The sequence below is a fragment of the Trachypithecus francoisi genome, unplaced genomic scaffold (genome assembly GCF_009764315.1).
Source record: "Trachypithecus francoisi isolate TF-2019V2 unplaced genomic scaffold, Tfra_2.0 Lachesis_group3, whole genome shotgun sequence".
NCBI lineage: Eukaryota > Metazoa > Chordata > Mammalia > Primates > Cercopithecidae > Trachypithecus > Trachypithecus francoisi.
In genome coordinates, this window is record NW_022681468.1 from 108,613,608 (window position 1) to 108,639,717 (window position 26,110).

The 26,110-nt window shown below is 42.5% G+C and overlaps 1 long non-coding RNA gene across 1 annotated transcript in view; it reads left to right on the forward strand.

Annotated features, from left to right (window-relative positions):
• The first annotated feature begins 4,479 nt into the window (after positions 1-4,479).
• Positions 4,480-26,110, forward strand: part of LOC117071580 — an 89,130-nt gene continuing 67,499 nt past the window's right edge. The window contains exon 1 of the long non-coding RNA XR_004432363.1: positions 4,480-4,688. This is a non-coding gene — a long non-coding RNA (uncharacterized LOC117071580). The remainder of the gene's footprint in view (positions 4,689-26,110) is intronic.

Genomic DNA, 26,110 nt, shown 5'->3' on the forward strand with positions numbered 1-26,110 from the left:
GAAAGTTTGTCAGGTTGCAAAGAGTGGTCTATGGACTTCAGCAAGCCATTTAACCTGTCAGAGTCATAGCCTGCTGTTCTCTAATATAAGAAAATTAATCACCCTAACTTTGAACAGCAGCTTTGAGAATAAAATTGAATATACACACACACGACTTTGGCTGACATATTGTGGGTAGGGCCAGCCCATAGAATTGTGAAGGTTATGCACTGTACAACTCAGGAAATGTCATTTGCGTAGCCTGTGAGAAAATGCCAACCCCTGGAGTTGTGCAACACCATGGTCTTGGTCATGGACGTTCAATCAACGACAGCAGAAACTCACAACATCTGTCCTCTATTTTACAATTTACAGATCTGCTCATTTTCATAATGCTAAAACTACCTCCTTTGCTGTCCTCTTTTACAAAATTGGAAAAAAGAAAATGTAGAGATTATGCTGCTCTCATATATTCCTTTTTACTCATTTAAAAAACTTGTGAAGGATAATGCTTGAACTGGAGCAGGATTTTTTAAATTAAATGCCTTTTGTGCATTTATACACACCACCAGGCCAGGGTATATCTGCTCAAACATCCTGCAACGTGCATGCAAGAAGCAGAGTATCTCTCTCCACAGACAAGTGAAGAGTGCCTGGTTATTCAATTAGTATTGAATAGCTAGAAAATTTTATTTTTTTCAGTCACTTTATTATACAAGCTCTTTCCTCATTGTATTTAATCCTGAGTTAGATGAGTAATAGTCTCTATTTCCTTATCTTTGTTTTCACTGATGTAAATAAGGAGAGCAGTACAAATTTAGCAAACTCATCAGCATTCATGAATTCATTCAACAAATATTTTTGAGCACTTCCTAGGTGCTAGGCACTGTCCCGTGCACCAGGAATATGTGAGAAACACAGCAGACAAATTCCTGTCCTTGTGGATCTTCCATTTTTGAGGAGGAGGCAGATGACAAGCAATACAACACACAAATAATGTAACCAGGGAGTGATACCTATTATTTTACGGCTGTGTTTCTCTGAGTTCTCTCTTTGCTGTAAACCTGGGTAGACACCTTGAAAAGATTACACCAAATAAATATGAAAAATAAATTTTATTTCAGTTTCATTTTATTGTGTTAACCTTCTACCCTATTGGCTTTTGTATTTTTTAAACATAATTATGTATGCAGCCGCAAGTGGAGCACAAAGCAATTACTGCTTGTGGTAATTTGAGAGATGCTCTTTGAAGAGGTGTGAGGGAATCAGCAATATTTGCAGTGACTTTTAAGGAGGTGGAGTGTACTGATGAAGATGCCACAAAGAACTGATGGGAAGTTATTCCTCTCCCCAACTGCTATTGCATCCTTCCTGTAATGCTGTCTCTGCTCTTTGCATCTTGCCCAGTATATTATGGCACAAATAAAAATTCTCTTTTCATCGTATTGCAACTTGTAAGAGGCCTGAGAGAATTCTTGTGCAGGGCCCTTAGAACACCCATGGGAAGATAATTTATAAAACATTAAATTCGCATAAAATTTTCCTATGTTTTCTTCCTGTTCCACCTCATTTTGGGCTCAGATCAGAAGCTGCCTAACTGCATGGCTTTCAGGGTGTCTGTTGTAAAAACCTCAGCTCACTGACATTACACGAAGTGAACGAGAGGCTGAGAGGGGCACAGGGAGTTGAGAAAAGGAAAGAGAGAGTTCTAGACATTAGGAAGGTGCTGGCCTGTTTCTGGGAGGTGCCCTGGAGTAGGTGGCAGCATCTGGAGGGAAACGGAAGTGCCTAGGGGAGCCCAGCCTTATCATGGTACTCCTGGGTCTGCCACAGTGCTTGTGCTCAAGCAGGATATGGAAGCTGCCAACCAATGTTTCTAGAGACACCACACATGACGGGGGAAAGGCTGTACTGAGATTCTTCCCCAATGCCTCTGTTTTTCATTAGACCCTGGGAGTCACTGCACAACTCTGGGTGGGGAGTAACCTAAGAATAAATAAGCTTAAATTTTCCATCAGTTTGGGAAGCGGAGATCTGAAGTTGAATTCAGTTTATTTAAAATGTGTAAAGAAGATGGTTTTTTGAGCAGGTGGTTTTATGCACAGATTCACACCTACATATACATATCATTCATTTATTCACTCAGTCAACAAAGGCTTACTAAATAATAGCTATATGTCAGAACCTATACCAGATAATATTGATACAAAAATGATGAAGCAGAGGTTCCTGAAAATCAAATGAGGGAAACAGCCAAGTTAACAAGTATATTAGGCATCTTTTGCTATGCAACCAATGACCCAGAAATGCAGTGGCTTGAAACAACAACCATTTAATGAGCTCATGATCATGTACCTTGGCATTCTGAAGTTCTGTTCTAGGCCAGGCTCTACAGCTCCAGATGGACTTGCTCATGTGTCTGCAGTCAGCCGCCAGATCTGCTGGGGGTTGGGTCAGCTGAGGGCTGGCTGCTCAAAAAATAACTCAGCTGCAACAGCTGGATGCTGTCTCTACATGGTCTCTTATCAACCAGAGGCCTGCCCTGGGCTTGTTCCCATGGATTCTCAGGGTATGAAGAGCATCACTGCAACCCCACACATAAACTCCTTTCAAGTCTCTGCTTGCATCAGGCTTGTTACTGTCCCAGTGACGAAGGCAATCATAAGTTTAGCCTCATCCCAAAGAGGGAGAAAGACTCCTACTCTTCAAGGAACAGTAGAGTCACATTAAAAGGGTGTGGATACAGAAAGAGGAAGAACCTGTGGCCATTGTTGCATCCACTACAATTAGTAAATGCAACCCAGTGTGTTTACAGTTATGGCAAAGGGTTGTAGTAGGTACCAAAGAGTGCACATCACAGGGTGGGAAGCTCCATCAGGGATGGCTCGGAGACAGTTTTAGCTTGAAAATGATACTTGAGCCAGATTTGGAAATACAAAATTGTGGAAGGAAGCAATGATCCAGGAAACCAGTAGGGCACAGTACAAGGTGAGGGGTGCCATGGGAGGCAAGAGCCCAAGGAGAAGGAGGGGCCACTGGGGCTTTTCCCTGCATTTCTAACCAAGCCCAGATCTTCCCTGTTCTATTGTGATTCCAACCACTTGTCTCTGTCCTGCCCTCTGGAGTCACACAAATCACACCCCTCTCTTCCCTGGAGAGAGCATGTATTTTGCTGTGTATATTCAGCTTCTCCCTCCCACCACCTCAGCATTACAAACCCTTCCTCAAAGGGTTCCCACAATTTGCTGCTTCCTGTTCTAAATGGCCTACAAAACAGAAACAGAGTCTGACTCAAGCAGATCTCAGTGGGCTTTCCCCAAGTGTCTTCCTAACCCCTAAGACAGGTTGAGAACAGGGGTGCTGAGCCCCAGTACTTGGTTGTGAGATCATAATGCTATCACTGTCTAAGCAGCCCCAAGGAAAAGCATGGGCGTGCTCATTGGAGCTTCGCATTTACCCTTCCTAAGGGTTCAGGGATGGGTCTGGGGAAGTAGGGAGGGCAGTGGCCCTGGGTCCACACTTGAGGGATGGCAACTCAGGCATCTGATCAAACAGTCCTGTTCTGCACCAATGCCCATAAGGGTAGGTCTTGTGTGGGATTGTTATTCATTCACTTATTCAATAAATGCACACTGATACCTGCTCTGAATCAGGCACTGCCCTATTCTATGGGACTAAGGCATGAGGCAGACCTGTTCTCTGCCCCAAAGTTCATTCCAGTCCTTTAAGAGGAAGGGACAGGTTTGTAAAGAGCCTCCCCTCTGGCCCTTGAGTGACATGATGAGGGCTTATCAGGCTCTGAATCCATAGGGCAGGGACATCACCGCATCTGGGCACCCTCAGCAAGCTGTGACCTGCAGGGTTAACAACAGTGAGCGTTTGCATGACCATGTCCTATGGCAGCCACTGTCCTAGATGTTTTCCATGGGTCCACCAACCCTGTGAGGTGGACAGAGTGCTCTCTATCTTAAGATGTGGGGAGGGAGCAGGGAGAGGACGCTCAGGGGTCCCAGACCCCCTGGCCTGGGGTGGGGTTGGGACACAGGCAGCAGCCAGTGCAGGCAGCTCTGCGACACCCCAGGTTCTCTGAGGGAGGGCAAGGACAATTTTCCAGTCCAGGAACCAGCTGTGAGAAGACTCAGGCGTGGAGACCTGAAGGGATTCAGGGGGATCTTGCGTGACTAAGACTAATGAGAAGAGTTTCAAACAGAAGCAGGGGGAGGTCTGGGGAAAGTCACACCCCACCACAGTCTGTCACCATTCCCTGCGGCATCTCTCTCCTTGAGAAATGGAAGCTCCATGGGAGCAAGGAAAAGTTCAAGTCCATTTTGATTAAAAAAAAAAAAATTATATAATTTCCCAATTATATAATTTCCCCCTTGCCCCAAGCCCCCATCACCAGTTGCCAGGTATGCCTGTCGCTGTGGCCCACGGCACCGGATTAGGTCAGCAATGACGTCATTCAGGGCCCTGGAAGCTTGTGCTCACTCAGCAACTCTCAGAGGGTGGGGATCCCACATCTCCTGTAGGACGGGCCCTAACTACCGAGTCACGGAAACCCAGGACTGAAGCAGAGTCCCAGTCCCAGAGAGGCTGGGGCACACCTACAACTGAAAGGAGGCTTAGAAATCCTTCAGAGACTACACTATGGGTTCTTCTCCACCTGGACAGGATGAGCCAACTACAAGGAAGAGGCCTTCCTCTGAAAGGTAGGGGATGAAGTTGCCTCTCAGGGATCAGAGCTGGGCCACAGGGCTCTGATGTCCCCTGGACACCTCGTCAGAAGAGGGAACATGTAGGGTTTGGAGTGTGGGATGAGGCTGGCTGAGGTTTCCCTGAGGAAGTTCTCACTGTTGTCTAGCGGACAATTAACAAAAGTGTGTAAGGGGAAGGAATAGCTGAAGGAATAAATGAATGGGAGAACCAAAAAATTCTCCTGTGAGTCTGAAGGGCTTTCCTGAATAGGGGCAGACAACTGACTCAGGTGTTTAAGCCTGGGTCGTTATGTCCATGGAAAGGAATAAGTGGGCAATGGGACACAGGGCATAGCCAGAATGGGCGGGTAGGGGGACCTGTCCTTCAGTTCCTCATTTCTTATGAGAAAGAATTCATATGTCACTTGAAGAATTAAGGAAATAACAGCAATAGGTATGGAAGTGGGAGCTGGAGGGAGCTTACACTGATCCCGGGCCCCCGACACTGACAGGGTGAGTTCTGCAGCCACCCCCAGCCTGGATGGGGAGGAGGGCTGGGCAGACCCCAGTCCCCATGCTGCAGAACCTTCCCTTCTCCTCCTCTGTTTCCTGCCCACCTCTTCCTAGGGCTTCACAACCCCTCACAGCCAAGTCTCGCTTCAGAATCGGATTTTAAATTCTTGCTCTAATTAACTGAGCTTCTGCTATTATCCTAGTTCCGTACCCTTTCCCAGGCCAGTGTCTGAGCCCCACACCTTCTCTGGCCAGCACCTGGGCGCCTTTCCCTGGCACAGCCCTGTGTCTTGTTGTTTATTTGATCCTCTCAGCCCTCCCAAGAGCTCCTCTTCAACTGTGTCTCTCCTTGAAGATTTACACAGTCCCATCCACAAACTGCTCTCATCTGTGTTGATCCTGAACCTCCAATCTACTCTCATACCCAGAAACTAGCACAGACCCTTAGGCTGACGTATCCAACCCCAGGTCCACTCGGTGGAGGTTTTTATGTCTGGGCCATTGGCGCTTGTGGCATCAAAAGGCTCTCAGATACGGGTGTCTGTTTTCTGCCTTTTCCCTGATGGGGTCCATCTAACAAGGACATGTGAGGGAGTTTCTGTTCAGAGCAAGGCCATTTTAACTTTTAACCGTTACTTAGAAAAAGCACAAGAAAGACGTACACGTGGCAGAGTCTTAAAGTCAGAGAAGTATTCTGTGAGCATAATTCTTCCTATAAATGCCTCCTCTATATAGAGGTTGAAGCAAGGTAAGCAATTCTCCTGTTTCAATGCTAACACTAAATTTGCTTTAAAAATCACTTTTATAAACACATCTCAGATAATTACATATTATGTATGTTCAGGAGAAATTAGATTGTTTCCAAGTCCCAAAGAAGCAAATTCATTTGGCATTAAACAAATGTTGCAATACAGGAAAGAAATTATCTTGAAGATCTTCCATTACAAACCAAAAAAGTCCCAGTATGCATGATAATGTTTTCAAACAGTGTAGCTCGTTACAAGGCACTGCCACCACTTTTACTGCTGTGCACAGGAACTCTGTCTCCCACAGTGGTTCCCCCAAATATTTGCAGGCCAATGATAGATGTCGGGAAAGATGAAAGATGTCATGGGATTTCAAAAAAGGGGGAGGACAGTAGGGATGGAGAAGTCCCCAGGATCCCTGAGACCGGACAGGTTTCCCTGGGCTCACAGACAAGGACACAGGGCCAGGGAGTTCATGTGCGCTACTCTCCAATCTCAGAGGCCTCCACCCCAGGGCAGAGGGCCACGCAGCCTTCAACATCCAAATCCAAAAGCCCAGGCTTGCATTCTCCTGATGATGAGGAAGGAAAATTTCTGATTCTTAGAGGCACCGAAGTTGAAGTTCAAGTCTGGCATCTCCAGGGTGAGTACAAGCTGGGGTTTTCCAACTGACCAAAGTGATTTGGCCAAAATCTTTTTCCTTAAAATCTGCATCTTTCCAGTTAATGTCCTCCAAATGCAGTCCTGGAAAGTAGCCTTGGATGCACCAGGTTGGGTTTTCCTTTACGGCCGTCAGGAGAGGAAGGTGGGAGTGGCACATCAGAGAATCTTCTAGAATCTTCTAGTGGTTACATAGTGAGTTGCACATCGTGTCCAGTCTTCTTCCTTCCAAGTAGACAGGTACACTCCAGAGTTGTTTGCAAAATAATGCATTAACCTTTACATAGTTCTTTTGGTCATTTATAGGTATAGAGGCCAGAAGAGGTCCTTGTCTCCAAAAAGCAAGCAAGAAGTCTCTGACTTTGTGCAGTTTGTAGGTGTATTCATTCTGTGGCTCAAATCTTTAAATCTAAATTTAAAGATACTTTTATCCTTATTCAAAAAATATATCCAAAATTAAAAATATATATCTGTACTTTTAAAAACTTAGAATAGTCTTATATTCCTATTTAAACATGTTTAAAGTACAAAACTTTATAAAGACAAAGTCATAATCAGAACTGTCCCTCAAATGTAAATTGCACCTCTCCTTGAAGGTACCAGTGTGAAAAAGCACTTGTATATCCTTCTATATATTTCTCTTTGTTCAGACACACACATATATATAGTCACAGGCACACATGTACAGCTGTTTGCTTTCCTCTTTTGGAAACTAGGTCACACTCTACCCACATTGCTCTGCACATTTTTTCAATTGACTACCATGCTTTCCTGTTAAGTCAGTAGATACAGTGCTTACACTGTGTTTCTTTGTTCTAACTTAAGTCGTTTAACATAAATTAATTTCATCTATAACAAAAATATAGTATACCTTGTATACACTTACATATAACTACAGAATGAAAATACATATCTAATGCTCCACTTTATGTCCCCGTCCCACAAGTGAATCATCATAATTCATACCAATAATCTGGTAAGCAGTCTGTCTTATTATCCTTGCTTGAACAATCATACACACACACAAACGTGTATCTACTCTTTTACGCACACATAAATACATATAGGTATTCAAATATATTCAAGTATTTGTTACTTTTACTCAAATGGCCATATTTTATATATACTAATCTACATCTTGATTTTTTCCTTAAGTTCAAGGAGATTTCTGTTGCTCAATTGCTGTAGCTCTATTTCACTCTAGTGACTACCAAACACTATTGAATGATGTGGCTGTGCTATGTATTATTTTCTTTCCTTTTCTTTTCTTTTTTCTTTTTTTGAGACGTTGTCTCGCTGTGTCCTGCAGGCTGGAGTGCAGTGGCGCATCTCTCTTCACTGCAAGCTCCTCCTCCGGGTTCACTCCATTCTGCTGCCTCAGCCTGCTGATTAGCTGGGACTACAGGCGTCTGCCACCATGCCCGGCTAATTTTTTGTATTTTTTTAGTAAAGACGAGGTTTCACCATGTTAGCCAGGATGCTCTCGATCTCCTGACCTCGTGATCTGCCCACCTTGGACTCCCAAAGCTATGAATTATTTTCTTATTCCACCATCAATGGGCAGTCATTTTATTATCTCTTGCTATTATTTTAAAACTAGTACTAAACATCCTTTTGTATACGATAGCATTTATTTCTGTGGGAAATATTCCAAGGAGTAAGATTTCCCGCTCAAAGAATGCTTGAAAATTGTAGAGCCATAGCCAAGTTGCTTCCCTTAAAGCCCTATAATAATACCCATTTCCAGCTATGTCTGACAGTGTCCGTCTCCTCCGCAGCCCAGCTAGCATCAGGGGTCACTGATTTTTAATTTTGCTAGTTTCACTGACACTTTGATGGATATTTTCTTTACTACCAGTTTTTTGAACAGCGCTGATTATGTTTACTGAGCATTTGGATTTGCTCCCAGTGATTAGCTTCATTTGTTTATTTTTCAAGTGCCCAATTTTGCCTGTTTCATATGAAATAGAAAGTTATGTTGTTGCCATCTACATATAAAATAATCTTCCAAGTCTATTGTTTGTGTACTACATTGTTTTCCAAGCTTTTTTTCTCCACTTGAATTGCTTAAATGTTTTTGCTTAAATGTTTTATGGTCAATTACATCTGTTTTTTCTCTTATAGTTTCTGGGTTTCCTATCCAGGTATATTCCTATATTTCCCTTCTAATTTTCTATTAAAATTGTTAATTTGTTTTTTCTTTAATTCTGTAAATATATATGGTACAATGGTATTTTTTCCAGAATAATGATCGAGTCAGCATAATTTATGAAATAAATTACAATATTCTTGAGTTAATATTCCACCTTTGTATTTATGGTTATTAGGACCTTCTTTGAGCTCTTGATTTTGTTCCTTAGATCTATTTTTCCAGATCCTATGCTAATATATTGATTTGTTCTACTATTTGATGAGGCAAGCCTCTTGTTGCTAGTCTTTTTTATGTTTTTCTTGTCTATTCTTTGGTATTTATTATATTTTGGATCTTAATACTGCATATCATTCAGCAACTATGCCAATGTTTTAATGGAAATTGCATTACATTTATATATTCTTTTAAAGAGATGACATTCATTTGGGGAGTCTCTCCATTCAGGAATATCACATATATTTTGCATTGACTCGAGTGTTGGTTTATTTACTTCAGTAGATTGGGCTTCTTCATATAGGAACCTTACCTATATACTGCTCTAAATCCTTTTTTAAATATTTTACAGTTTTTGATACTAATTGATATAATAAAGTACAAAGGAAGAGAATGGTTTATCCCCCATCTGCATTTCCATTTGGGGGAGCTTATTTCTAGATGAGTGAGACGGCTTTGATTTTAGTATATTTGTCTTGCCTCCAGCCACTGTGTAAAAATTTTTATGTGAGTTTTATTAGTATTCGAGTATATTTCATTATAAAGAAAATTTTGTGTCTTAAAATTTGTCCTATTATGTAAATTTTCTATTATATTCATTCTCTTACACAAGCATATTGAATTTTATGTGTCTTTGTCTAGTTGCATATTTTTTTTTAAAAAAGATATTTTTAATTTAGCTCACATGCTAAGTTTTGGGATAATTTGTTATACACCAATAGATAACAAATATGTCAACCTTATTGACCACTTTGGTATTTATACCAAGTTTGCTTCTGACTTTTAAATGCTTCTACTTGGTGTCTGTTAATCTAGGATCCTAGTATTCCCATTGCTACTGGACAGCTCATTGCCTAATGTAAAACTCAGCCTGCAGCGGTTAGATATCACTGAGCTTTCCAGTGGTACTGGTGTTCCCCTCCCCTGTGCATTCCTCACTGTTCTAGTAAGAGGAGTGCCTTCAGGACCTCCAAAGAAATGATCTTATAGACAAGATCCATTCCACATACCCGCTTACTCAGACTTTCAATTCCTCTTCCTCTGTCGACCACAACAGTTCTAGCATCTCCACTTAAGAAATGTAGTCCCTTCCCTCTCAAGAATCTAAGCAGCATAATGGGATTGTTTCTAGAATCTTTGCCATGGACACAAACACAGTGTTACAAGAGATCTCTCCTGTAGTGACAGATCTTCCATTCCCAACTTTATATTCAGCCCTCTCCCAAATCAGTGAGTTCAGGATCCATTCCTAAGCATACTCTCCTGTCTTACTGGCCACATTAATCAGGTCCCGCAGCTCCTTCACTGTAGAGTCCTCTTTACTCTTAGTAGAACCAGTAGTTTCTCAGTTGTGTTATCTGATATTTATCCAAATTATGCCTGGGGACCAGAACAGGAGATATGGGTAAACACTGATGCAGTTTTCTTAGGGCTGCCATACAAATTACCATAAACTTGGTGGCTTAAAACGAGAAAAATGTATTCCCTCACAGTTCTATAGGCTAGGAACCTAAAATTAAGTGTTGGCAGAGCCATATTCCTTTTGAAGGTTCTACAGGAGACTGCTTCCTTGCCTCTCTCCTAGTTTCTGGTGACTTCCGGCAATCCTTGGCATTTCCTGACTTGCAGCTGCATCAATCCACTCTCTCCCTCCACTTCACATGATGATAGCAGAATAAAGATGACATGGGAAAAATTCACTGAACTTGAAGCTAGTTCAATAGAAATTGTCCATTCTGAATAACAGAAAGCAAAAATGATTTTTAAAAATGAACAGGACCTAAAAGGCCTAAGCACCAGTATAAAAAGTCTAACATTCATTCAACAGAGTCCCACAGGAGAGGAGAAAATGCAGTGGTACTTAAAAATGTTTTGAAGAAAATTTCCTAAGTTTGGTAAAAGACAAGCTTACAGATTTCAGAAGCTCAGCCACTTCCAAAGAGAATAAACTCAAAGAAACCCACGTCCAAACACATCCTAACCATCTATCCAATACTAAATAAAAGAAAAATGCCACGAGAAAACCCAGAGAAACAGGATACATTTCTCATAGGAAAACAACAATTCAAATGACAGCAGATTTATCATTAGAAACCATGGCTGCCAGAGGCAGCACAACCATGTTTCTTAAATGCTGAAAGAAAAAAAAAAAGCTTTCAACTCAGAATTCTATGCCTCAACAAAATATCCCACAGAAATAATCAGAAAATTATATTCTTGGATGAAAAATAATGAAGAGAATCCATCACCACCAGACTTACTCTTTCAGAGTGCTGAAGGAAATTATTCAGGCAGAAGGGAAACGATGACTGGGGAAACTGAGAATTAAAGAGACATAGAAATTGTAACTACTGGGGTGAATAGAATATATTTACATTCTTCTAAGTTTCTAAAGGTATGAGTTATGGTTGAAAGCAAAGATGATAACATTGTGAAGTGGGGTTTTCAGTGTATGTAGATGTAATATACATGACAGCTACAACATTCAGGGTGTGAGTAAAGAGACTGACATGATGGTCAGGTTTCTAATCGAAGTGCAATGTGAAAAGTTAATCATGACTCTTTATATTGGGTGGAAGAAGAAGATCCTGGTCCTTAGGCAGACTCCAGGAGTTTTAACATCCCCATCTAAGAATCCAAGTCCTGCTGTGGCAGGCGATGGTCTTAAGGAGACCCCTTCCATCCTGGCTCCAGGTCACTCACTTTGCATTCTCTCCTTAGCTCGCTTTCCTCCAACTGTTTTTAGCTCTATGTGGAAAATCCACCAAATGATCTCATTTTTGTTTACCACTCAACCTCAGTTTTTGGTGCATCCCTGGTTTGGGGTTCGCTCCCCTGCCTCTTTCCCTTCATGGTCCTCTGCCCCCACAGACCTCTATCGCCTCGTCATGTTACCCTGTCCCCTTCTTGGTGTCCCAGGCCCATTTTCTACCATAAAGCCCTTCCCCCAGGACTCTTTCTCTCAGTTCTCTGTTCTTCCCTCTCCTGATGCTTTCAGGACCTCTTGCATAACACCACTTTGACCTCACATGCACATGCTGAACTCACATACAAACATAGTTTTTCCTTGGATTCACTTTGTAATACAAAGCCTTAAATTCCAAGGCTTATACTCAGTAAGGAAAGAACACTTCAAGTTTCAATGGCCATGGACTATGCCTGTCAGGCGACAGACTATTTGTGGACATCCAACTACTTCATCTCCCCAGATAAGTATTGGTACCTAAGTAGCTGTGCTGGAAAGCTCCGTGCTGATGCCAACAAAGCCCTCACTGGACATCACTGTGCTCTCTGCCCTTTGGGAAGCTTTTCTAGTCTATGGGCAATATTTTGGAATATGCTCTCAATGGCAACTCATTATTAGAGAATGGAATTGATTTTGGAAAATGTCTGAGAGATGTGTGAATTTAGGCAAAAAAACTAGAGAATAACATTTTAGGCCCCAAATGAGAGTGCTTTCAAAAAAAAAAAAAATTGAAGCTGAATACCATGCAGCCCATAAGCCAGCTCTAAAGGCCATTTCCAGAGAGGCCTCTCAGGAACATCTAAGCCATAGCAGCATTACAAGATTTGTGAATAAACTTCCCATGGGCCTTCTCAGAAGGGTAACCAGCCACTTAAGTACAAGATTAGTGCTTTATATTGTCAAACGGCATAGTCTTGGTGAGAATTAGAATGCTTCCTTGAGTGGAGTGTATTTTCATCAGCAGAGTACCTCAAGGACAAAGTTGAATTGAAAAGCAAAGCAATTCCCATCAGCTCCTTATCTGAGACAGCTTTTGTGATGATTTCATGACACACATGAAAAAGGATACAGAAAATTCTGCCTTCTTTTTAACTCTCCATAAGAAGCAGGGACTGATGCCGAGAAGTCAGGGCCCCATTGCCCCCAAATTCCACTTCTTGTCCAGTTTCTCAATTAGATAATAAAATCAGGAACTGGCAGCCAGCTGTGAGAAGACAAACCCAGGAGATGTTTGCAAGCGGAGCACCTTTCATGTGCAGTGAAATCCAAGTCTTAAGATTAGCCAGGGAGCTGAAATCCCTGATATTCCATCCTGCAGGAAGTATGGGGTGTGGACTGGCAAGGCCTTCTCGACCCATAGTCCACCTGAGAGGCTTTGGAGGCTCCCTTGTATCATGAGTCAAATGGCACTTTCAACCCAGTCAAATAAGTTGTAGACAAAGACTTTCTCCCTTGGAATGAGAAATGGGCCAGGACCCACAAGTTTAAGGAGCTTCCCCTTGGGCCAACTTTGCAGGTTCAAGTCACACTGGTCCCTGGCTGCATTCACACCTTGCCTTTCCACCTTATCCACTCAACCTCCTCCCCAGCATTCCTCTGGCACTGTGTTCTCAAGGCTTCCAGTAATAAAGGTGTGGTTTACATAGCTCTTTGACCATTGGAGATGTGGCATAGGGCACAACCCCACAGTGCCTATTACATATTCATAACAGAGAACCTGCTAAGAAGGACAGAAGGGCCACAACACTCATCCTGAGGCCCTGATGTGGAGGCATCCAAGAGGAGGGCTGTGATGGGGACGTCTTTGGCTTCCAGAAGTGTCAGAGCCCTCAAGGGCTCATAGTCACCAGAGTTATCCCCAACTGCTGGGAAACTGAAGAGACTCTGATACTCTGTGCGTTGAATGTACAGTCTGGTAGCTCAGACCCTGCAGGACTTTTCCCACTCTCCACTCATCCAGCATTGGAGAAAGTCCTCAGCAGGGGAAGAAAATGGTATTCCTGGGAATCTTTATCCCAAGCAACTAAAAGGAGCATACACATTATTGGGAGGTGTTTTGTGAGAAAGCTGGAGGCCAAGGAGGCTGGCAGATAAAAAGGAAGCGAATTTTACTTTCACTTCCTAGAAGTCTTGTTTAGGGCTTTGCTTAGGGCCTCGAAATAACTAAGCCTCCAAACAGGCATTTATTGCTAATGTTGAAATTCCCTTTGTCACTGCATAACCCATATGTCGAATCTGGAGAGTCTGTTTTGAACTTATTTTGACAAGTTCCTCTTTCCTCTGATGGTCTGTTGACACCTGGAGATGACGGTGGAAGAAACTGAAACTCCTTAGGCCAGACCAGGCTTTGCTGCAGTAATCCTCACGGTTTAGTTCCACCTTCCTCCTAAGTCCCCCCTGGACTATGCACAGTAGGGGAGCACCACGGAAGACCTGCTCACAAGCACTCCTGAAAATCAGGGCATCTCCCACTTTAGCAGCATCAGAGTTCCCTGCAGTCTTCTAAGAAGTGCAGGTCCACAGAACCCCCAGCTGCAAGGTCCTGGACAGTTATTGGCACATAGGCCAGTTTCTAACATCTTCCATGGGCCCCTTCCAGGCTGAGCATCCAGAGCAGTCACGTGAGAGTGGGGACAAAGGAGAACCCGTGGATTCCACCTGAAGAAATAACACGGGGTCAGGAAAACCAGGCAATGGATCAGAAGCAAGATCTAGGGTAGTGTGTCACTGGAAAGGATAGGTGAAAGGATAACTGTGGCTCACGGTGCTGGGAAGAGCTGTCCTGGACAGGCACTGGCAAAAACAACTGGTGGTACGAGCTTCCTGAACCTGTTCTCCCTGGAGTGGCCATTCCGAGAATGCTAGGCTGATCATAAAACATTCAAAAAAGTCCATCTTGGCTAAATGAGCCACTTACAGCAAGAATTGTGGCAAGCAGATGACCAGGCCCATCTTCACACTGTCCCCTTGGACATGCAGCAGCTCTGGGAGCCTCAAGATCGGTGCTGTCCAGTCACAGTGTCCCCAGCGATGGGTGAGCACCCTGGGAGGCGCCCTCAGAGGACCATGCAGGCAGTCTGGAGACAGTGGTCCATGCTGCGGTGTGGCCTCTGTGGCTTTGCCTTCTACTCCGGACATACAATCTGAGGGCACAAACAAACAAACAAAATGGTCCCCAATTTGTACTATGAGGTTAACCATGTTTGGCAAGGTTAGTATTATCTACTGTGCATTAGTTAATAGATAAGTAGATAAATTAGTTATCTATTGGTACATAACAGATTAGCCCAAAACTTAGGAGGTATGGGGTCAACTGCAAAGTATTCAACATTTTAAAATAAAATTTGCAACTAGATAAACATGTGGTTATGTTTATCTCTCAACATAATCTTCATGAATTAATAAGCTAGAAAATTTGCATATCAAGTGTAAGCATTAAGAGTTTTTTTGAAAAGTTTAATGATTATGTAATGGCATACGTAGAAAACTAAAATGAAAATTTGAGTAATGTGGCTAAATACAAGACAAATATACCAAATAAATGAATTCCCTCTAAACTACAACCAAGCACTGAAAAATGGAAATAGGAGTAAGAGATATAGATTATCCTTTTTACTCTGCAACTTTTTTGTACCAAATGACTCAAAAATCTATAACTTTTATAAGAGAAAATCCAGAAACTATAAGAAAACAGAATTATCTACAAAAAATTTAAACTGTTGAAGAGGAAATGAAAAAAGCTTGTAAAATATGATATACACAATAGATTTGGCAAATTATTTGTAATGGAGATGGCAAAGGATTAATAATCATTTCTATTTTATATGAAGAAGACAAACATTAAGCACTTGAAAAATGAGCAAGGAATTTAAGCAGACAATTCAAAGCAAATCCAAATGCCCAAGAAGCATAATCAAAATTGTTCAAACACAGTAGTCATGAAAATATCCAGCAACAGTATCCATGAAATTGCCAAAATTTAAAAATTAATTACACCTATTGTTGGCTGGATTGTGGGGAAAAGATATCCTTAGAAATAGAAATGTGCATTATTACAGCCTTTTAGGGTGAGCAACTTGAAATAGCTCTAAAATTTTAAAACACTTTTAACTGAAAACCTCACTGCTGGGAAACAATCTCACAGAAATAAATACTCTAATATACACAAGCATGTTTACTGTTGTATTGTTAATGTGACAAAAAAAAGGAAAAATAAAATGAGTGCCCTTTGATGATCATACTAATAGAATAATGGAATAATCTACAGTACAGCTACATCATGTAATAAAAGTTGGTAGTCATTAGAAATAAATAGGGGTACAGAAGTTGAGTAAGAGAATCCCCATAAAATATTTATTATTGTAGGATAAAATCAAGATGCAGAATATATAAAATGAGTAAATCTGGGTGAAAACAATAACAAAACCTGAAATTATTTGGATATATGTATATGTACTATGTATGCATAAATGAGATGTGTCTATTTATATATGTGTTTGATTGTTAAGTAAGGATAAAAAAGATACAATTCACAAGGGTTCTCTTTTCTTCCCATCCACACCAACCCTTGTTATTTTCATCTTTTTAATAATAGCCAGTCGAACAAATGTGAGGTAATAGCTTATTGGGTTTTGATTTGCATTTCTCTGATGATTAGAGATGTTGAGCATTTTTTCATATACCCTTTGGTCATTTTATAATGTCATCTTATCAAAAATATTTATTCAGGTCTTTTGCTCATTTTTAAATAGGGTTTTTTTTTATTGAATTGTTTGAGTTTCTTATATATTTTGGATATTAGCCCTTTATCCATTTTTTTTTTTCCTGATCTGTGGGTTGTCTCTTTGCTCTTTTTTTTACTTTTTTTTTAAAACTCCTCTTACTCCTATTCCCAAACACTCTGTTGATTGCTTACTTGACTGTGCACACACATGCTTTTAGTTTGATGCAATCCCACTTTTCTCTTTTTGCTTTCATTGCCTGTGCTTTTGAGGTCATATCCAAGAAATCACTACCCAGACCAATGGCATGGAGATTTTTCCCTATGTTTTCTTCTAATAGTTTTACAGTTTCAGGTCTTATACTTCAGTCATTAATATATTTTTAATTGATTCTTGTAAAATGCGTTCATTTTTATTCTTTATTTGGATATCCAGGTTTCCCAACATAATTTATTGAATAGACTACATTTTCCTTCTTGGGCATTCTTGGCAACTTTGTTGAAAATCAATTGACCATAGATGTGTGGGCTTATTTCTTGGCTTTATATTTTATTGGTAAATGTGTCTGTTTTTATGCCAGTATCATGCTGTTTTGATTTCTATAGATATGAAATATATTTTGAAATCCAGTATTGTGATCCTTCCAGATTTATTCTTCTTACTCAAGATTACTTTGGCTTTTCAGAGTCTTTTGTAATTCTACATAAATTTTAGGATGTTTTCCATTTTTCTGTGAAGAGTGATTTTGAAATTTTGATAGAGATTTCACTGAATTTGTACTGGGTAGTATGGACATTTAAACAATATTAATTATTCCAATCCATGACCACAGAATATCTTTCCATTTATTTGCGTCACCTTCAATTTATTTCATCAATGTTTTTAGTTTTCAGTTTTCCTGTCTCCTCCTTTGTTAAATTTATTCCTAAGTATTTTTGATGCTATTGAAAGTGGATTTGTTTTTTGAGAATGAGTCTCACTCTGTTCCCCAGGCTGGAGTACAGTGGCATAATCTCGGTTCACTGCAAACTCTGCCTCCTGGGTTCCCTCAGTCTCCCAAGTAACTGGAATTATAGGCATGAGCCACCATGCCTGGCTAATTTTTGTGTTTTTTAGTAGAGATGGGGTTTAGTATTTTTAATAGAGACCATGTTAGCCAGGTTAGTCTCAGACTCCTGACCTCAGGTGATCTGCCTGCCTTAGACTCCCAAAGTGCTGGGATTACGGGCGTGAGCCACTGCACCCAACCAGAATTATTTTCTTAATTTGTTTTTTAGTTGGTTCATTGTTAGTATATAGAAGTACTACTGATTTTCGTACGTTGCTTTTGTATCCTGCAACTTTACTGAATTTATTTATTAGTTCTACCAGTTTTTTGGTGGAGTCTAGATTTTTCTATATATAAGATTATGTTATCTGCAAACAGGAATAATTTAACTTCTTCCTTTCAAATTTGGATGGCTTTTATGTCTTTTTCTTGCCTAATTGCTATGAGTAGGACTTCTAGCACTATGTTGAATAAAAGTGGCAGAGAATGAGCATCATTGTCTTGCTCCTCATCTGACAGGAAAAACTTTCATGCTTTCCTGGTTGAGTATGATGTTAGGTTTATGCCTTTTGTGGTGTTGAAATATGTTCTTTCTATGCCTAATCTATTGAGAACTTCTATCATAAAAGGATGTTAAATTTTGTCAAATGCTTTCCTTACATTTATTGAGATGAAAATATGGCATTTGTTCTTTATTCTTTTAATGTGGTGTGTCACATTATTAGGTTTGCACATGTTAAACCATTCTTGAATCCTTGGTATAAATTCCACTTAATCATCCTGAGAAATCTGCTGCTAGCCTTAACAGTACTCCTTTATATGTTGTTTGCTTGTTTTTTCTTGCTGTTTTCAGGATCCTCTCTTTGTCCTTGACTTACAGTTTAATTACAATGTCTTAGTGTAACCTCATTTGGACTGAATCTGATTGGAGACCTTTGACCTTCTTGTACCAGATATTTATGTCTTTTTCCAAATTTGGAAAGTTTTCTGCTATTATTTCTTTAAATAAACTTCCTACCTCTTTGCCTTCTTCTTCTCCTTTATTAACCCCTAAAACTAAAAAATTTGCTATTTCAATGCTGTCTCATAAATCTCATATGCTTTCATTTGTTTTTCTCCTATCACTGTATATTTTCAAATAACGTATGTTCAAGTTCACAAATTTTTTTGTTCTGCTTGATCACTTCTGCTATTTGTCTTCTCTATTGCACTTTTCACTTCACTGATTGTATTTTTCAGCTTCAGAATTTTCATTTGATTTTTAAAATAATTTCTCTGTTAAATCTTTTGATTGGGTCACTTATTGTTTTTCTGATTTCATTAATTATCTGTGTTTTCTTGAAGTTTGCTGAGCTTCCTTAATACAATTATTTATAATTCTTTGTCAGACAGTTTGTATATTTCCATTTCTTTGGGCTCAGTTTCTGGGAGATTATTGAGTTGTTTTAGTGGTGGTATGCCTACTTGGTTTTTCGCGTTTCTTGCAGCCTTATGTTGATGTCTGTGCACTTGAAGAAATGAAGATTTATTCTAATCTTTGCAGACTGGTTTTTTCTGGGAAAGTCCTTTACTAGTCAGCCCTTCCAGAGATTTTGGGCAGACTCTTTGGCATGATCCAAGAGAAGGCTTGTTGCTGGAGTCCTAAGGCAGGCTGGCCTAGTGCCTAGGTCCACAGAGTTCGGCCTGAAGCCTGTACCCACTGGAGTGGACCTGTTAAAGGTCTTCCAGGATGGGCCTAGAGCCTGAGTCCACAAGGACAGGCCTGGGGCTTGTATCTGAAGGGGCGAGCCTAAAGCCTGGGTCTGCAGGGGCTGACCTAATGCTGAGGTCATCCTTGAGTCTAAGTCCACAATGGCTAACCAGGTACTGGAATGGGTCTGAGTCCACTGAGATGGGGCTGGAGCCTGAGTACATGGGGGCTGGCCTGGAGCATTGCTTTGCAGGGTTGGTTTTGGAGCCTTAGTCCATGGAGGTCCAGCCTTGCATGATGGTCTTTTGGGGTGGGCCAAAGCCCCAGGTCAATAGTAGTCTGAAGCTTGCCTGGTCCTGGGGCCAGAATGGAACCTGGGTCCTCAGAGGTTGGTTTGGTGCCTAAAGCCTCTGGGCCTGGCCTGGAGCATGGGGATGTGGGGACCAACCTGAGGTCTGTGTCCCATGGGAGGAGCCTGGAGCCTGAATGTGCAGGTGCAGGCTTAGAGGCTAGATCTGCAGGGGCTAGCCTCTGTCCTGTGACTTGGAAACCAGCTTGGAACCTTAGTACACAGGCGTAATCATGGATCCTGGGTCCCTGGGAGCCAATCCAGCACTGGACCCCACTGGGACAGGCCTGAACTCCAATTCAGCTGAGGTGTGAGGCTACAGTGGACAGCTTGGCACTGGGAAGGCCTGAAGTCTCTGTTCATGGGTGCAAGCATGGTGACTGGAGCTGTGGAAGTCAGCCTGGTACTGAGGCAGGCTGAAGACTGGGGCCATGGGGGCCAGCCTGATTCTGGGGGCTGTCTAGAGCCTGAGGGGCTGTGGGATATAGCCTGGATCTGGGGCAGGCCTAAAGGCACAGACTGTAATAATCAGCCTGAAGTCTGGGGTTGTGGGGCCCTACCTGGTGCTGAGTTTCAGTGGGGCAGCCTCAGTGCCTGGGTAAAAGGCAAAGTCTGGTGCCCACTTCCCTCTCCTTTCCCCACGTGGAGAAGATCTCTCACACACTATGCTGCTTGTGGTTGGAGTATGGGTGACATGGGTAACGTAGCACTGTCTTTTCCATACTCTTCAATGGGCTTTTACTTCTGTACTACAGAAATACTATAACTGGTTACTATAACGTCTCAGCTGATTTCCTTTGCTCTTATGAAAATATTAACATGAATGAATAGTTGTTTGTATTGATGTTTCTGTGGAGATATGAGTGCTGATGTCCATCCCTGTTTTCTTTATTGCAACATGTATTTCTTGAGTGCCAAACACATAGTTCCTTTGGAACACAGAAATCACTTTGTTTCCCTAAATCTTGGCAGTAGTGTGTGATTCTCTGAGATATGCCTATGAAAGTGGTTTTCTTAGTAAATGTAGAGCATTACTATTCAAATAAGAGAATTGCTCACCTCACTTCAAACTCTTTAGAAAAGGCATTCATAGAAGAATTGTACTTACAGAATATACTTTAAGTTTCTTCCACATATAAATCTTCCTTGTGCCCTTCCTAACCAAGCAACAATAGGTTAAAAAGGCTTTTCTCTGAACACAAATTCCCTGGATACCTTGTTAGATGAGCCCCATCAGGGAGAAGGCAGAAAACAGATGTCACGTTTCTCTGATAGTCCAGACATGAAAACCTCCACTGGGTGAACCTGGGAGCTGGATATGTCTGGATATTTCAGCCTAAGGGTCTGTGTGAGTTTCCAGGTACCACAGTAGATTGGAGGTTCAGGATCAACAAAGAGATGAGGGCAGGTTGTATGGGGGGTGGGTAAAACTCTAGGGAGAGACGCAAGGTGGAGAGGAGGAAGCTCTTGGGAGGGGCGAGAGGATCAGGGAGAGAACAGGACTGAGGGCTGTGCCTGGGGAGGGCAGCCCAGGTGCTGGCCAGAGAAGGTGTGGGGTGCAGACACTGGGCTGGGAAAGGGTACGGAACTAGGATAATAACAGAAGCTCAGTTAATTAGAGCAGGAATTTAAAATCCAATTCTGAAGTGAGGCTTGACTGTGAGGGGTTGTGAAGCCCTAGGAAGAGGTGGGCAGGAAACAGAGGAGAAAGGAAGGCCCTGGAGCATGGGGAGTAGGGTCTGCCCAGCCCTCCTCTTCATCCAGTCTGGGGGTGGCTGCGAGCTCACCCTGTCAGTGTCGGGAGTCAGTGTTCTGTTCTTCCCGCCCTGTTCTGGTCACACCTTGTGTCCCACTTGCCCATTTCCTTTCCATGGACATAAGGACCAGGTTGAAACACTTGAGTCAGTCGTCTATTCAGGAAAGCCCCTCTGACTCACAGGAGAATTCTTTAGTTCTCCCATTCACTTACTCCTTCACTTGTTCCTTCCCATTACATGTTTTTGCTAATTGTCCGCTAGGCAGTAGTGAGAACTTTCTCAGGGAAACCTCAGACAACCTCATCTCACACACCAAACCCTTCATGTTTCCTCTTCTGATGAGATGTCCGGGGACATCAGAGCCCTGTGGCCCAGCTCTGATTCCTGAGAGGCAGCTTCATCTGCTACCCATCAGAGGAAGGCCTCTTTCTGTGTCACTGGTTCATCCTGTCCAGGTGGAGAAGAACCCACTGGGTAGTCTCTGAAGGATTTCTAAGCCTCCTTTCAGTTGTAGGTGTGCCCCAGCCTCTCTGGGACTGGGACTCTGCTTTGGCCCTGGGTCTCTGTGATTCAGTAGCTAGGGCCTGTCCTGCAGGAGATGTGGGACCCCCACTCTCTGAGAGCTGCTGGGAGCTGAGTGAGAGCCAGGTTTCCAGAGCCCTGCATGACCTCATTGCTGACCTAGTCCAGTGGGGTGGGCCACAGCGACAGGCACACCTGGCAACTGGTGATGGGGGCTTAGGGCAAGAGGGAAAAGTGGGTGGGAAATTTTATGATAATTATTTATGAAAATGGACTTGAACCTTTCTTTGCTCCTATGAAGTTTCCTTCCCTCAGAGAGAAAGATGCTTTAGGGAACGGTGACAGACTGTGGTGGGGTGTGGCTTCCCCCAAACTCCCTCTGCCTCTGATCAAAACTCTTCCCTTCCACCCTGGTCACACAATGTCCCACTGAACCCTCTGAGGTCTCTGTTTTTGAGTCTCCACACAGACTGTTCCCTGTGACCAGAACACTGTCCCTCCTTCCCTCAGAGAAGCTGGCAGGTGGAGCAGAGTTGCCTGCACCGGCCCCTGCCTACGTCCCATCAGCACCCTGCTGCCCAGGAAGTCTGAGACCCCTAAGAGTCCTCTCCCTGCTACCTCCCCACACCATACAATGTGGAGGACTCCACCCACCTTGCAGGATTGTAAAAGGCTGCATCAGTGGACCCATGGAAAGCATCTAAGACAGTGACTTCTACAGGACGCATCCATGAGAACATTCACTGTTGTTAACCCTGAAGGTCACAGCTTACTGACGGTGCCCAGATGTGGTGATGTCCCTGCCCTATGGATTCAGAGCCTGATAAGTGGTCATGACATCACAGTGGGGAGGCTCCTTTACAAACCTGTCCCTTCCTCTTAAAGGACTGGAATGAACTTTCAGGCAGAGACCAGGTCTGCTTCATGCCTTAGTCCCAGACAGTAGGGCAATGCCTAACACAGAGCAGGTATCAGTATGCATTTGTTGAATAAGTGAATGAATAGCAATCCACACGAGACCTGCCTTTATGGGCATTGGTGCAGAAAGGGACTGTGTGATCAGCTACCTGAGTTACTGTCCCTTAAGGATGGACCCAGGGCCACTGTCCCTCCACCTCCCCATCCCCATCCCTGAACCCCAAAAAGGGTCACTGTGAAGCTCCAATAAGCACTCCCATGCTTTTCCTTGGGGCCACTGGGACATTGAAGGCACCACAGCCTCGCAAGAAAGCACTGGAGCTCATTACCCCTGTTCTCAACCTGTCTTAGGGGTTAGGAAGACACTTGGGGAAAGCCCACTGAGCTCTGCTTGGGTCAAACTCTGCTTCTGTTTTAGAGGCCATTTAGAACAGGAAGCAGCAAATTGTGGGAACCCTTTGAGAAAGGGTTTATAATGGTGAGGTGGTGGGAGGAAGAAGCTGAATACATAGAGGAAAATGCATGCTCTCTCCAGGGAAGAGAGGGGCGTGATTCGTGTGACTCCAAAGGGCAGGACAGGGACAAGTGGTTGGAATCATGATAGAACAGGGAAGATCGGGGCTTGGTCAGAAATGCAGAGAAATGCCCCAGTGGCCCCTCCTTCTCCTTGGCTCTTCCCTCCCACAGCACCCCTCACCTTGCTCTGCACTGTCAGGAGAACTCTTGGCACTTCCTGAATGCACCAGGCCATTTCCTCTCCTCGTCATCCACTTGCATTTCCAAATCTAGGCCAAGCATCACTTCCTGGTGGAAGCCCTTCTTGAACCTACTCCAGGTAAAATTTTCTACCTGCTACTCTGTACTCCCTTGTACTAAAATGACACTTTGCTGTATCTGAGAACATCTTTGATTTCATTCACTTCTTGTGATTGTTTGCGAGAATGGCCACACAGTCTTCTTGTCTTGTATCCTCTTCCTTCTAATATCCCTGTTCAACTCTTTTCAAGAACTGGAGTCTTTTTCTCCCTCCTGAGTTGTGGCCGGCCTCGTGATTCCTTTGTTTACTGGGACAGTATAGTAAGTCTTATGCAAGCAGAGATTACAAATTAGTTTGTCCATTGGAATTCCCTCTGCTGTTCTTCAAACTTGGAAAATCAAGCCCAGGGCAGCCCTTTTGTTGATGAGAAAACATGTAGGAACAGGATCCAGTGGTTGGAGCTGAGTTATTTTTTGAACAGCCAATTCCTAGCTGACCCATCCCCAGCTGCCCTGGCAACTGACTGCAGACACAGGAGCAAGTCCAGCTGATAGCAGCTGAGCACGACACAGACCTAAAGAACCCCAAAATATCAACCTCCAAAACTGTGATCTCTAAATGGTTATTGTTTAAAACCACTATATTTTGGTGTCCTTTATTACACAGCATTAGATAACTGATACACTTGTTAATTTGGCTGTTTCTCGCTTACAATAAGAAGCCTTCTCTTAGTCATTTCTGAATCAAGGACATCTGTTGTAGGGGCTGGTATGTAGCCATTATAGAATAACTCTATCCTGAGTGAATGGATGAGTGAATGATATGAATATGCAAATGAGAATTCATGCATAAAATCAGTAGTGCAAAAAGTATATTTTTTATGATATTAAATAAAATAATTCCATTTTAGATCTTCTTGCTTCCCCAGTAGGTAGGAAATTTAAGTCCATTATTCTTAGGGTACCCCCGTAGTGTTGTGCAGTGATTGCCAGGGTCTAACAAATGACCCAGGCATTGGAGAAGGGCCTTAACACAGCCATTACCCAAGCCTGTGGTGCCTCTAGAAGGGCTGGTCCTGCAGCTTCCATTTCCTGCTTGGGCACAAGCCCAGTGGCAGGGGTCAGAGCACTCTCACAGGGTTTGGCCTACCTGGGTGCTGCCATTGCACTATGAGGTGCTGCCACCTATGCCAGGGCACTGCCCAGAGACAAGGCCCACCCCTTCCCAGTGTCTAGAACTCTCTTCCCTCTCCCAACTACTCCATGCCCCTCAGCCTCCCATTCACTCTGTGCTATCACGTCAGTGAGATTAGACTTTTACAAAAGACACCCTGAGAGCCATACACTTGGGCAGCTTCTGCCTTGCTAGCCCAACTACCTTCCTGAAATCAAATTGGGCACAAAGAAAACATAGAAAGGTTTCATGTGCAATTTTAATGTTTCAATAAATTATCTTGCCGTGCATGTTCAAAGTGCCCTGTAGAAAAGTCCCCTCAGGCCTCTTACAAGTTACAAGAGGATGGAAACAGAATTTTTAATTGTGTCGTAATCTATGGGGAAGAATTCAAAGAACAGAGTCAGTTCCATGTGAAGCTCCTAGAATAGCTCCCCATCCATCCCTCCTGGCATCTTCCCTAACACATTCTACTCCCTTGGAAGCTACTGGAAATATTAGTTAGTCCCTCACACTTCCACAAAGAGCATTTTTCAGATTCCTTCAAACAGTAGTTGTTTTGCATTCACTGCCAGCTGCATCAGCTGCATAATTATATTTTTTAAAAGCCAGAGAAATCTGACAGGTGGCTAGGTAAAATCAATAAACTGAAACTGAAATGAAATTTCTTTTTCCCATTTTTGAGTTTACAGAGTCCATTTAGAATAGCTTATTCCAGTTCACGGTAAAGAGAGGACTCTTAGTAAGGGAGAGACAGCTTGGGACACCTCTAAAACAATATGTATTCCTCCCTGGTGTTATATTATGTGTTTGCTGTTTTCCTTGGGTAGCATCTGCCTCCTTTACATAAATGGAAGGTCCATGAAGCCAGTGACTTGTCTGATCTGTTTCTCAGTGTATTTCCTGATACGTGGAACACTGCCTGGCTCCCAGGTAGGAAATGCTCAAAACTATTTGTTGAATGAATGAATGTTGGTGAGTTTGTTAACTTTGCACTGCTCTTTATTCACATTCATAAAAACAGAGATAAGGAAAGGAAGACAAAAACTCATATAATTCAGGATTCAATACAGTGAGAAAAGGGCCTCTATAATGGAGAGGTAGAAAAAAATTAAGATTTTCTGTCTGCATTAATTGACAGCAACTCTTTGCTTTCTTTGGAGGGAGACACACTGCTTCTTACACTCACATTGTAGGATGTTTGAGCACTAGGGTCCCTTGGCTTGGTTGTGCGTATAAATACACAAAGTCATTCAATTTAAAAAAAAAAAAATCCTTCTCCAGCTCACACATTGGCCCTAAGAAGTTTTTTAAACGGATAAACAAAGAATATCTGAGAGCAGTATAATCTCTACATATTCTAACTTCCAGTTTTGGAAAAGAAGAGAGTCCAAGAGGCAGTTTTAGCATTACGAAAAATGGGCAGATCTGTAAATTGTGAAAGAGAGGGCAGAAGTGATTTTCTGCTGTCG